Source organism: Somniosus microcephalus, chromosome 23 (genome assembly GCF_052327205.1).
Source record: "Somniosus microcephalus isolate GS21.2 chromosome 23, FLI_Smic_1.0, whole genome shotgun sequence".
Classification (NCBI taxonomy): domain Eukaryota; kingdom Metazoa; phylum Chordata; class Chondrichthyes; order Squaliformes; family Somniosidae; genus Somniosus; species Somniosus microcephalus.
In genome coordinates, this window is record NC_141009.1 from 11826658 (window position 1) to 11839976 (window position 13319).

Consider the following 13319-nt stretch of genomic DNA (forward strand, 5'->3'; position numbering starts at 1 on the left):
GTATTTATCACATATTCGAGTTTTAGAGGGAACAACACCCCCCTCCCCCCTACCCCCCTCCTCCCTACTCCCCTCCCCCCCACTCCTCCCCTCTCCCCCCTCCCCTACTTCCCCCTCCTCCGAGATACCGGCGCTCCTCTAATTCTGGCCTCTTGAGCAGCCTGATAATAATCGTTCAACCCTTGGCGGCCGTACCTTCAGCTGCCAAGGCCCTAAGCTCTGGAATTCCCTCCCTAAACCTCTCCGCTTCTCTACCTCTCTTTCCTCCTTTAAGACGCTCCTTAAAAACTACCTCTTTGGCCAGGCTTTTGGTCACCTGTTCTAATTACTTGTTATGTTGCTCGGTGTCAAATTTTGTTTTACATGACACTCCTGTGAAGCGCCTTGGGATGTTTTATTATGTTAAAGGCGCTATATAAATACAAGTTGTGGTTAGAGGGAAGGTGTGCAAAGCCCTAACTGTAATGGGCTGACTGAATACACGTTTATTGGGCTCTTCCAGACCAGTAGGAGAGACTGTGAAATACAACACCCAATGCACTCCGACATTGCCGAGAGTTAGTAAGCGCGTGGGAGAACATTGACGTGGCTTGAGTGACTTGACAGGCATTGGCTTTTATCAACCAGATTTTAAAAGGGATGTGAGCACACTGATGACAAGTGCACATTCAGTTTGGAACAGGGAGGTTTTTTTGTGTTCCGCTCGGCTGCATGGATGGCAATGGTGTGAAGACCCAGGCTCAGAATCCAGATGGGCATCATCTTCAGATGCAATTTATTTTGTCGTAATTTGATGTGCTGTAACTCTGGACAGGAACTCAAGATGCCACTTGCTTTCTGCATTAGAGTCGCCAAACCTATCCTAAACGCTGTAGAAAGTGTTTGCAGCAGGATATTACATATTATATATTGGAGGGGGAGGTAGAAGTATGGTTACATAGAAACATAGAAAAATAGGAGCAGGAGTAGGCCATTCGGCCCTTCGAGCCTGCTCCACCATTCAATATGATCATGGCTGATCTTCTATCTCAATACCGTATTCCCGCTTTCTCCCCATACCCCTTGACACCTTTTGTGTCTAGAAATCTATCCATCTCCTTCTTAAATATATTCAGTGACTTGGCCTCCACTGTCTTCTGTGGTAGAGAATTCCACAGGTTCACCACCCCCTGAGTGAAGAAATTTCTCCTCATCTCTGTCCTAAATGTCCTACCCCGTATCCTGAGGCTGTGACCCCCTTGTTCTCGATCTGTCAGCCAGGGGAACATCCTCCCTGCAATCCAGTCTGTCTAGCCCTGGTCTCCATATTATAAAAGGATAAAGAGGCACTGGAGAAGGTACACAATAGATTTACTAGAATGATACCAGAACTGAGAGATTATGCCTATCAGGAAAATTTGAACAGGCTGGGGCTCTTTTCTCTAGAAGAAAGAAGGCTGAGGGTTGGCCTGATAGAGGTCGTTAAGATTATGAAGGGGGTTTGATAAGGCTGACGTAGAGAAGATGTTTCCACTTGTGGGGCAAGACCAGAACCAGGGGCCATCAATGCAAGATAGCCACTAATAAATCCAATAGGTAATTCAGGAGAAACCTCTTTTCCTAGAGAGTGGTTAGAATGTGGAACTCACTACCACAGGGAGTGGAAGAAAGAAAGAACTTGCATTTATATAGCATCTTTCACATCCTCAGGACGTCCCAAAGCTTGTTACAGTCAATGAAGTAATTTTGAAGTGTAGTCACTGCTGTAATGTAGGAATTTATGGGGTCAACAGCAAAAATAAAAGCAGCATCAAGTTCTACAATACAGAGGAATATTTAAGCTGCGGTACACAATTCAAAACCAATTAGCCTTTCACCAGAACATAAGAAATAGGAGCAGGAGTCGGCCATTCAATAAGATCATGGCTGATCTTCCACCTCAACTCCACTTTCTCGCCCTATCCCCATATCCCTTGTTTCCCCTAGCGTCCAAAAATCTATCGATCTCTGTCTTGAATATACTCAACAACTGAGCCTCCACAGCCCTCTAGGGTAGAGCATTCCAAAGGTTCACCACCCTCTGAGTGAAGGACTTTCTCCCCATCTCAGTCCTAAATGGCCGACCCCTTATTCTGAAACTGTTGCCCCTGGTTCTAGATTCCCCAGCCAGGGGAAACATCCTCCCAGCATCTACCCTGTCAAGCCCTGTAAGAATTTTGTATGTTTCAATGAGATCACCTCTCATTCTTCTAAACTCTAGAGAATATAGGCCTAGTCTACTCAGTAGCTCCTCATAGGACAATCCCCCCATCCCAGGAATCAGTCTGGTGAACCTTCATTGCTCTCCCTCTATGGCAAGTATATCTTTCCTTTGGTAAGGAGACCAAAACTGTACACAATACTTCTTTTTAGGCAGTCCCTCGGAACCGAGGATGACTTGCTTCCACACTAAAAATGAGTTCTCAGGTGACTTATGAGTCCAATGCGGGACCTACAGTCTCTGTCATGGGTGGGGCAGACGGTGGTTGAAGGGGCGGCTGGGTGGGGTGCCTGGGTTGACGTGCGCTCCTTCCGCGGTTTGAAACGTCTGAGCTCCCGGGCAACGATAGCAGTATGGCGTTGCGGTCTGTCGCTGTTGGGGATGTCCATGAGGGTCCTGACGTTCCAGGTCCCAAGCTTCATTTTAAAGGGTGGAAGATGGCTGTGCGTGAATTCTTTTAACGTGGGGTGGCCGTTGCACACCAGCTACCACACGGGCTTGACAGAGCAAGGTCTTGGTCAAATGGTAAGGGGATCCAAGATGATTGGAGACCAGGCTCTGCTACATTGGCCTAGCATACACACACAAACATACTGCTACTGTCCTCCTCCCTCCTTCCTCCTTCCCGCAGGTCCTCTCTGCCTGGGTTTCATAGGCTGCAGTGTGGTACTCCCGACCCCGCTGCTGGTCCACGCTGCACCACTCCTGGGCCTCGACCTCGCTGCTGGGCTCGTCCCCGCCCTCGCCCCTGGGCCTCGTCCTCAGTCCTGGGTCCCGACCTCGCTCCTGGGTCCCGTCCTCGCTTCTGGGCCCCTTCCTCGCTTCTGGGCCCCGTCCTCGCTTCTGGGCCCCTTCCTCGCTTCTGGGCCCCTTCCTCGGTCCTGGGCCTCGACCTCGCTCCTGGGTCCCGTCCTCGCCCCTGGGTCCCGTCCTCGCTCCTGGGCCTTGACCTCACTTCTGGGCCCTGTCCTCGCCCCTGGGTCCCGCCCTCGCTCTTGGGTCCCGACCTCGCTCTTGGGTCCCGACCTCCTTATAGTGTGTCTCCTACCAGTGAGTGTGTCCCGCAGTGTCTCCTTCTAGTGAATGTGTCCCGCGGTGTCTCCTTCTAGTGACTGTGTCCTGCTGTGTCTCCTTCTAGTGAGTGTGTCCCACGGTGTCTCCTTCTACTGAGTGTGTCCTGCTGTGTCTCCTTCTAGTTAATGTGTCCCACGGTGTCTCCTTCTAGTGAGTGTGTCCCACAGTGTCTCCTTCTAGTGAATGTGTCCCACAGTGTCTCCTTCTAGTGAGTGTGTCCCGCAGTGTCTCCTTCTAGTGAGTGTGTCCCACAGTGTCTCCTTCTAGTGAATGTGTCCCATGGTGTCTCCTTCTAGTGAGTGTGTCCCGCAGTGTCTCCTTCTAGTGAATGTGTCCCACGGTGTCTCCTTCTAGTGAGTGTGTCTTGCTGTGTCTCCTTCTAGTGAGTGTATCCCACGGTGTCTCCTTCTAGTGAGTGTGTCCCACAGTGTCTCCTTCTAGTGAGTGTGTCCCACGGTGTCTCCTTCTAGTGAGTGTGTCCCACAGTGTCTCCTTCTAGTGAATGTGTCCCACGGTGTCTCCTTCCAGTGAGTGTGTCCCGAAGTGTCTCCTTCTAGTGAGTGTGTCCCACAGTGTCTCCTTCGAGTTAATGTGTCCCACGGTGTCTCCTTCTAGTGAGTGTGTCCCACAGTGTCTCCTTCTAGTGAATGTGTCCCATGGTGTCTCCTTCTAGTGAGTGTGTCCCGCAGTGTCTCCTTCTAGTGAATGTGTCCCATGGTGTCTCCTTCTAGTGAGTGTGTCCCGCAGTGTCTCCTTCTAGTGAGTGTGTCCTGCTGTGTCTCCTTCTAGTTAGTGTGTCCCACGGTGTCTCCTTCTAGTGAGTGTGTCCCACAGTGTCTCCTTCGAGTGAGTGTGTCCCACGGTGTCTCCTTCTAGTGAGTGTGTCCCACGGTGTCTCCTTCTAGTGAGTGTGTCCCACGGTGTCTCCTTCTAGTGAGTGTGTCCCGCAGTGTCTCCTTCTAGTGAGTGTGTCCCACGGTGTCTCCTTCTAGTTAATGTGTCCCACGGTGTCTCTTTCTAGTGAGTGTGTCCCACGGTGTCTCCTTCTAGTGAGTGTGTCCCCCAGGGTCTCCTTCTAGTGAGTGTGTCCCACGGTGTCTCCTTCTAGTTAATGTGTCCCACGTTATCTCCTTCTAGTGAGTGTGTCCCACGGTGTCTCCTTCTAGTTAATGTGTCCCGCGGTGTCTCCTTCTAGTGAGTGTGTCCCGCGGTGTCTCCTTCTAGTTAGTGTGTCCCACGGTGTCTCCTTCTAGTTAATGTGTCCCGCGGTGTCTCCTTCTAGTGAGTGTGTCCCGCGGTGTCTCCTTCTAGTGAGTGTGTCCCCCAGGGTCTCCTTCTAGTGAGTGTGTCCCACGGTGTCTCCTTCTAGTTAATGTGTCCCACGTTATCTCCTTCTAGTGAGTGTGTCCCACGGTGTCTCCTTCTAGTGAGTGTGTCCCGCGGTGTCTCCTTCTAGTGAGTGTGTCCCGCAGTGTCTCCTTCTACTGAATGTGTCCCACGGTGTCTCCTTCTAGTGAGTGTATCCCATGGTGTCTCCTTCTAGTGAGTGTGTCCCACAGTGTCTCCTTCTAGTGAGTGTGTCCCACGGTGTCTCCTTCTAGTTAATGTGTCCCACGGTGTCTCCTTCTAGTGAGTGTGTCCCACGGTGTCTCCTTCTAGTGAGTGTGTCCCACGGTGTCTCCTTCTAGTGAGTGTGTCCCACGGTGTCTCCTTCTAGTGAGTGTGTCCCACGGTATCTCCTTCTAGTGAGTGTGTCCCACGGTGTCTCCTTCTAGTGAGTGTGTCCCACGGTGTCTCCTTCTAGTGAGTGTGTCCCGCGGTGTCTCCTTCTAGTGAGTGTGTCCCACGGTGTCTCCTTCTAGTGAGTGTGTCCCACGGTGTCTCCTTCTAGTGAGTGTGTCCCACGGTGTCTCCTTCTAGTGAGTGTGTCCCGCGGTGTCTCCTTCTAGTGAGTGTGTCCCACGGTATCTCCTTCTAGTGAGTGTGTCCCACGGTGTCTCCTTCTAGTGAGTGTGTCCCGCGGTGTCTCCTTCTAGTGAATGTGTCCCACGGTATCTCCTTCTAGTGAGTGTGTGCCACGGTGTCTCCTTCTAGTGAGTGTGTCCCACGGTGTCTCCTTCTAGTGAGTGTGTCCCACGGTGTCTCCTTCTAGTGAATGTGTCCCATGGTGTCTCCTTCTAGTGAGTGTGTCCCGCAGTGTCTCCTTCTAGTGAATGTGTCCCATGGTGTCTCCTTCTAGTGAGTGTGTCCCGCAGTGTCTCCTTCTAGTGAGTGTGTCCTGCTGTGTCTCCTTCTAGTTAGTGTGTCCCACAGTGTCTCCTTCTAGTGAATGTGTCCCATGGTGTCTCCTTCTAGTGAGTGTGTCCCGCAGTGTCTCCTTCTAGTGAGTGTGTCCTGCTGTGTCTCCTTCTAGTTAGTGTGTCCCACGGTGTCTCCTTCTAGTGAGTGTGTCCCACAGTGTCTCCTTCGAGTGAGTGTGTCCCACGGTGTCTCCTTCTAGTGAGTGTGTCCCACGGTGTCTCCTTCTAGTGAGTGTGTCCCACGGTGTCTCCTTCTAGTGAGTGTGTCCCGCAGTGTCTCCTTCTAGTGAGTGTGTCCCACGGTGTCTCCTTCTAGTTAATGTGTCCCACGGTGTCTCTTTCTAGTGAGTGTGTCCCACGGTGTCTCCTTCTAGTTAATGTGTCCCACGGTGTCTCCTTCTAGTGAGTGCGTCCCGCAGTGTCTCCTTCTAGTGAATGTGTCCCACAGTGTCTCCTTCTAGTGAGTGTGTCCCCCAGGGTCTCCTTCTAGTGAGTGTGTCCCACGGTGTCTCCTTCTAGTTAATGTGTCCCACGGTGTCTCCTTCTAGTGAGTGTGTCCCGCAGTGTCTCCTTCTAGTGAGTGTGTCCCGCAGTGTCTCCTTCTAGTGAGTGTGTCCCACAGTGTCTCCTTCTAGTGAATGTGTCCCATGGTGTCTCCTTCTAGTGAGTGTGTCCCGCAGTGTCTCCTTCTAGTGAATGTGTCCCACGGTGTCTCCTTCTAGTGAGTGTGTCTTGCTGTGTCTCCTTCTAGTGAGTGTATCCCACGGTGTCTCCTTCTAGTGAGTGTGTCCCACAGTGTCTCCTTCTAGTGAGTGTGTCCCACGGTGTCTCCTTCTAGTGAGTGTGTCCCACAGTGTCTCCTTCTAGTGAATGTGTCCCACGGTGTCTCCTTCCAGTGAGTGTGTCCTGCTGTGTCTCCTTCTAGTGAGTGTGTCCCACGGTGTCTCCTTCTAGTGAGTGTGTCCTGCTGTGTCTCCTTCTAGTTAATGTGTCCCACGGTGTCTCCTTCTAGTGAGTGTGTCCCACAGTGTCTCCTTCTAGTGAATGTGTCCCACAGTGTCTCCTTCTAGTGAGTGTGTCCCGCAGTGTCTCCTTCTAGTGAGTGTGTCCCACAGTGTCTCCTTCTAGTGAATGTGTCCCATGGTGTCTCCTTCTAGTGAGTGTGTCCCGCAGTGTCTCCTTCTAGTGAGTGTGTCCCGCAGTGTCTCCTTCTACTGAATGTGTCCCACGGTGTCTCCTTCTAGTGAGTGTATCCCATGGTGTCTCCTTCTAGTGAGTGTGTCCCACAGTGTCTCCTTCTAGTGAGTGTGTCCCACGGTGTCTCCTTCTAGTTAATGTGTCCCACGGTGTCTCCTTCTAGTGAGTGTGTCCCACGGTGTCTCCTTCTAGTGAGTGTGTCCCACGGTGTCTCCTTCTAGTGAGTGTGTCCCACAGTGTCTCCTTCTAGTGAGTGTGTCCCGCGGTGTCTCCTTCTAGTGAGTGTGTCCCACGGTATCTCCTTCTAGTGAGTGTGTCCCGCGGTGTCTCCTTCTAGTGAGTGTGTCCCGCGGTGTCTCCTTCTAGTGAATGTGTCCCACGGTATCTCCTTCTAGTGAGTGTGTCCCACGGTGTCTCCTTCTAGTGAGTGTGTCCCACGGTGTCTCCTTCTAGTGAATGTGTCCCACGGTGTCTCCTTCTAGTGAGTGTGTCCCACAGTGTCTCCTTCTAGTGAGTGTGTCCCACGGTGTCTCCTTCTAGTGAGTGTGTCCCACGGTGTCTCCTTCTAGTGAAGACATTTTGTAAGTTGGATCACTGACCAATACTAAACTAACATTGTATTAAATCACTGATGATAACACAGGTTTAATTATAAAATCAGATAAAGTTGTATATTTACTCTGGCTTGAAAAGAACAGCTGAGTGTAGACGACAGTATACGTCAGAACATAAAATCAGAATAAGTCCTCAATGAATAAAGTTTAGTGAACAAAGGTTCACTTTAGACATTACTGCAATAAATATTCCATGACATTATTACTCATTACAACTTCTGGTGTTCTTAGAGCAGGGGCATTCTCCCCAGTGTCCTGGCCAATATTCATCACTCACCCAGCACCTCATAAACAATAAACAGATTATCTGGTCACTATCCCATTGCTGCCTGTGGGACTCCGCTCTGTGCAAATTGGCAGCCGTGCCTCCCACACTACAAGAGTAACTACCCCTCAAAACTATTCCATTGGCTGCACAATACTCCAGGTGTGGTCTCACCGGGGCCCTATACAATTGCAGTAAGACGTCTTTACTCTTATACTCAAAACCTCTTGTCATAAAGGTCAACATACTATTTGCTTTCTTAATTGCTTTCTGTGCCTCCATGTTAATGTTCAGTGATTCGTGTACAAGGACACCCAGGTCACTCTGCATACCAACATTTCCCAATCTCTCACCATTTAAAAAATATCCTGCTTTTCTAGTTTTCCTACCAAAGTGGATAAATTCACTTTTCTTCACATTATATTCCATCTGCCATGTTCTTGCCCACTCATTTAACCTGTCTATATCCCTTTGCAGACTCTTTGCATCCTCCTCACAACTTACTTTCCCACCTAGCTTTGTATCATCAGCAATCTTGGATATATTGCACTCTGTCCCCTCAGCTAAGTAATTGATATAGATTGCAAATAGCTGAGGCCCAAGCACTGATCTTTTATATTAAGGCGCCCTTATTTTTTAATAAAAAGAATTACAGAGGTTGGACTTAACTTGTCAGATTGACACAAAATGTTAGTTTAAAAGAGAACTATAGAGCAGTCCTATATTAAAACAGATCCAATGCCATGTTTTTGATTATAGTTTTCATTTGGACAATGGACCATATTTTGTTTTTATGTCATGTTGAGTCATTTAATCGTGGCTCCGACTCGGAGTCAAGTTTTGTCTGATAATCACTCCTGTGAAGCGCCTTGGGACGTTTTACTGCATTAAAGGCGCTAAATAAATGCAAATTGTTGCTGTTGTAACTGCACCATGGTTTTGCGTTGTGGAACCATGATAAGTACAGCTCCTACATAACTCTACTTGTTTAGACACAGCTTCATCAGTTACAGGGCCTATATTGAACCCAATTCCTAAACTCTATTTCACTAAACTTATTCCTGCTCATTGTCAAAATCGTACCAAGAATCGATAGCTCAATTGCACAGTAAGAAACCAGAGTAAACAGCCTTGCCTATTTTGGAAAATACATACCTTCGGGCACAGGCATCTCAACTACAGTAACTGAGACCTTTTCATGAGTAAAGCCATCCCTCCAGGTTGCCTCACATGAATGGTTTCCCTCCTGCTCCCTTGCAGTGGCCGTGACCACCCAGGTCCCTTGTGGTGGTCCCTTCACACCAGGCCCCTTCCAGCAAAGACCTGAGCTGTTTTCCATATGTGCGCCCAGGCACGATGGGCTGAATGGCCTTTCCTGTGCTGTATGATTCTATGATTCCATGATAGGAATAGAAAAACAAAACCTTTGAGTAAACCAGGAACAAATGGCACACTTTCTGAATAGCTGAAGCATTCACCCTTTTGAAAACATTTACAAAGACCAGTGATGTGTCCTTTGCGCCACAAGTAAACTGGACTTTGTTATTCCCAAGTTCCTTCATGCTCCAAAAGTTGTACTCCGCACATGATTGGCATGTCATCTGCATACACATGGCGTCCACAGTATAGAAAGCGCTCTACTCGGAGCCCTGGCACGGCAAGAGAGCCCCAGGTGGGCAGAGGAAACGCTTCAAGGACACCCTTCAAAGCCTCCTTGAAAAAGTGTAACATCCCCACCGACACCTGGGAATCCCTGACCCCAAGACCGCACAAAGTGGAGGAGAAGCATCCGGGAAGGCACCGAACACCTCGAGTCTCTTCACTGGGAGCAAGCGGAAGCCAAGTGCAGGCAACGCAAGGAGCGCACGTCAACCCAAGCACCCCACCCACCGCCCCTTCAACCACCATCTGCCCCACTTGTGACAGAGACTGCAGGTCCCGCATTGGACTCATCAGTCACCTGAGAACTCATTTTTAATGTGAAAGCAAGTCATCCTCGGTTCCGAGGGACTGCCTAAGAAGAAGAAGATAGAAAGAGGAATGGCAGAAGAAAGGATCCATTTAACAAAACATTACAAATCAGTTCTGATGAAGGGTCGATACTAAAAGCTTCTATCTCTAGGTGCCATTGAACTTGCCGTGTAGTTCCAGCTTTTTTCTGTTTCTTTTTCAGATTTCCAACATTTACAGTTTATTTTTTCCCTTTCTAGTTGCACAATTTTTTTGTTCCTAACTATGATGGAATTTCTGACTGATGGGTAGTCCAGAATAACAGATCCTCAAATAAGTGATGCACTTGAGTCTAGACGAGGCCGGTGGTTGACCATAAATATTTAATGATATAGTCTAAATATCTTCCATTTGACTGTGGAAAAGGATGTGTGGTGTTTGATGCGTAATCCTTTGCTGGCATCAGTCGCTCTTTTTACCCAGGTATTTGAATGGAATCTGACATCCGTGAGGTTTGATGAATGGTGTTGGCTCTCAGGGTCTATAGTCATCTACATGGGGTGAAATACATCAGTACAGTGGAGTGAAGCAACAATTAAAGTCTCTCATCCTCCCAAACCATGGATGGAATCAATTTGTTCAGTGAGGCATGTCAGCTAATACTTTAACAAACAATCCCTTTTTAATCTTTACAAAGAGAAACTGGGGCCCTTTTTATTGGAACCCAAAGGAGGCTAAGAGATCTGATAAGAGATGTTCAAAATTATGAAGGGTTTTGATAAGATAAATCTGGAAAAATTGTTTGTACTAGTTGGTAACTAAAAGTTTGTAAATTTAAAATCACCATCAAAAGAATAGGCGAAGAACAAAAGACAGACTTGCATTTATATAGCGCCTTTCATGACCTCAGGACGCCCCAAATCGCTTTACAGCCAATGAAGTACTTTTGAAGTGCGGTCACTGTTGTTATGTAGGAAACGCAGCAGGTCATTTGCGCACTGCAAGCTCCCACAAACAGCAATGTGATAATGACCAGATAATCTGTTTTCAGTGATGTTGATTGAGGGATAAATACTGGTCAGGACACTGAGGATAACGCCCCTGCTCTTCTTCAAAATAGTGCCATGGGATCTTTTACATCCACCTGAGAGAGCAGACGGGGCCTCAGTTTAACATCTCATCTGAAAGTGGTTAAGAGATTTTTTTTTTAATTTTTTTTTTTTTTACACAGGGGGTTGTTAGAACATGGAATGCCTGGCCAGAAACAGTGATGGCAGAAGAATCCACAACAGTTTTATAAAAGGAAGTAGATAAATCTTTGAAAAATAAACATTTGAAAGGCTATGGGGTAAAAATCAGGGGAATGGGACTACGACAGAGTGAGATGGGCCAAATGACCTATTTCTATACTGTGAAATACTAAGATGCTAGGTTGAATGGCTCATTGATGTAGGAAGTGTGAAAGCTACTCCTAACTTAATTATGGGTTTTTAAATCTTTTGCCTGTTTTTTAAGTTCTCACCAAGGCATGGAGCATTCCTGTGTTCTCATGTATATGTTCACAGAATCACAGAAACCCCACAGTGCAGATAGAGGCCATTTCGGCCCATCGAGCCTGCACCGACACATATCCCACCCGATCCTCGTAACCCCTACACCAACACATATCCCACCCTATCCCCGTAACCCCACGTATTTAATCCCCCTAACACTAAGGGTCAATTTATCATAGCCAATCAACCTAACCTGCACATCTTTGGACTGTGGGAGGAAACCGGAGCACCCGGAGTAAACCCACGCAAACACAGCGCCAGGGACCCGGGTTCGAATCCGGCCTCGGGCGACTGTCTGTGTGGAGTTTGCACATTCTCCCCGTTTCTTGGGATTCCTAATAATCCCAATATTGAATGATAAATAAAACACTAGGGGGGAGAAAGTCATTATAGCCCAGGAATGGCCTTAACTTTTGAAAAGTTTGAGAATTAGCGCCAGCTGCTAATGCTTCAGACTGCACGCAAAATTAAGTTTCATTGCACAAAGAAAGGATTGGAATGCTAAATCAAATGCTAATGACCTAGCTCAGTGGCATTAAACTCAAAGCGCTGACCAGTATCAGGTGCAGTCTATTCACAAGTCATCATTGCCACAGGCTCTTTGCAGCCTTTAAAGGGGAGGTATATTGATGCTGCAGAACTGCATTCTCATCATTTCTGCCAGTACAGTCCCCATTAATGTAACTAAGTGTAGCACTTTGATATGTTATATGAGAATAAATGTAACTAATTTTTAGTAGCCACAACACTCCTGATACTAAACAACCTTTAAATGACTGCAACAGTTTAATTCAATGTCAAACTGACAAGGAAGCAATGAAACAGCACTAACCTGACAGCTGCGACTCATTACTCATGATCCCTTTAAGTAGCACCCCTGGAGCCGGTGTCCGACTGCTTAATGTCTCCTCTCCCTGTTGTTGTCGGGGCGAGGTGCTAAGGCAAGGGGCAACAATGAATTTAGCAGATCACTGACGTCACAATCTGTTTGGTGCTGAGGTTCTCGTTGGTAACTCGTAACTGTGGCGCTATGGAGGGGCCAGATTTGGCGTGTGGCGCTGGATTTGCCTCACCCTGACGCTACTGTATCAGCGCCCCATTAGTGCCCCCACCAGGCACTAACTAGAGGCGCTAACCAACTGAATTTTTCCCCCTAGATTTTTATAGTTTAAAGCAACTCCCCCTACAGCAGTATTCACGAGCTAGTTTACAAACTCCATCTTGCAGACTGACGTCAATCTGGATTGAGCTGATTGCTTAATTGCAACATCGACGCAGCACTCACTGCTTTCAAGGGCACGTCTCTCGATTCTGGTGCACAAATTGATATATAACTACAGGTTCCGACGAAAGGTCATCGACCTGAAACGTCAACTCTGTTTCTCTCTCCACAGATGCTGCCTGACCTGTTTGCAGCATTTTTTGTTTGTTTATAATTACAGGCCCTCGGCTCTGACCAAGAGGCACACAGCTGCTGCCAACTCCTCTATGATAAACTGCATTGCCGCCGGCTGGCTTGGGAGGTATGCGAGTGTTGCTGCACCTTGACTCACCCTGCAGCCTGCCATTGAAATTTGCACAGGGGCTATTTTTAATTTTGGAGAGTTGGGCAACCGTTATTTTTAGCAGTGGTGCAATGGTGATGTCGTCATGCCAAAAAACATTTCTGATTAAATATGCGGGAGCTGGGTGCCGCAGTGGGTTAGACACTGGCCAGGAACGTTTGGAACTTGGCTGCCAATCCAGCCTAGTCTGATGGGATGTATGTCGGCTATTTGCTGGCTGTGAGGATGCTGGTGATATAAACGTGGACAGTGTCAATCCAGATACTAGTGGGAATGGGCCCCCAGCACAAAACTGCCCCTACTTTGGCACTCGGCACTGACGTAAGAAAACTACTAGGCACTTGGTCTAAGCGTTAAACAAAGCTTTAATCAACTGGTTTACAACATGGAGGTCTAGTTGTGTCCTTCACTAGTTCCTGTTAAGAATGTCCTGCGCAAGCTGGGCCCGTGCCCGAGTATTTATACTCTCCCTGGACAGCGCCACCCGCAGGCCGCTCAGTATTATTTCATAAGTCTTTCTTTCGTGAATGACTGATTCATGTCAGTCATCAGTTGCTAATGT